Here is a 1018-nt window from a genome sequence, read left to right on the forward strand (position 1 = left end):
AATACACTCACACACATAAAATAAAAACAATGAATAAAAATATTTTAAAAAGGTATCCTTTGCTACCAATATCATTGTTTCATAGGGTACAGTAATGAAAGAAAAAATAATTAGCAAAAATTAATAGGTTATTCAATATCTCTGATTTGTACAGGTTTCCCTAAATCACAGGGTTCCTGTTTAGATCAATTTGTCATTCTGAATACAATATGTATTTCATGATCATTTGGATATTAAACAAGTCTCAATATTTACATACCCTGAGATCTATTTCTCATAAGCCATATGATCTCTACTTTTTCTTGTTTCAGTACAAACTTGTAATCTCATTATAATTTCTCTGATTTAGATATTTTTGAATTTTTGTTCTGGACCATAATCACTACAATACTAACATGTTTTGCTAACTTGGAACCAGTTGACTTTAAATTCTGGTTGATGTGAGTTAAGTAAGTCCACATGTGCCCTGAGCTCAGTGAAAACAATTTCAGAATGATTTATGATACAAAGAATAACACAGTAATCAGGATCACTGCATGAAGAAGCTCTTGTGCTTTTCTTTGTACAATACTAATGAAAGAAAATATGCAATATTTTCCACATGAATGAAAGAAGGAGTGGAAATGCTTGATAGTTGATCTTCAAGAGAAATAACTTTCAATGACATCTCAGAAAAAAAGATTCATTTATTCTGATCCTGCAAAAACCATATAAATTGTAAAAAATGATGCATATCTAGAAAATAAATTACATAGCAGAAATATAATAAAAGAAATGGAAAAGGATTACAAACATATTAGGAGATGGCAAAGAAGAGGCTAGAAAGTGGAAATATCTTTCAGTTTTTTTTTTTATTGTGCTTTGTATTCTAGCAGCTGAAAACCATCCTTTCTAAATGTGTACCTGCAATGAATTCCTCCTCTGGTGAAGCATTCATTTTGCATGTAAGTTGGATTTTCCCATATGATAAAGAGAGCTTTCTTATTCACAACATAATTTCTTTTCTCTGCCCCATACA

The sequence above is a fragment of the Nannospalax galili genome, unplaced genomic scaffold (assembly GCF_000622305.1).
Source record: "Nannospalax galili isolate Female #2095 unplaced genomic scaffold, S.galili_v1.0 scaffold1959, whole genome shotgun sequence".
In the NCBI taxonomy this organism is placed as follows: domain Eukaryota; kingdom Metazoa; phylum Chordata; class Mammalia; order Rodentia; family Spalacidae; genus Nannospalax; species Nannospalax galili.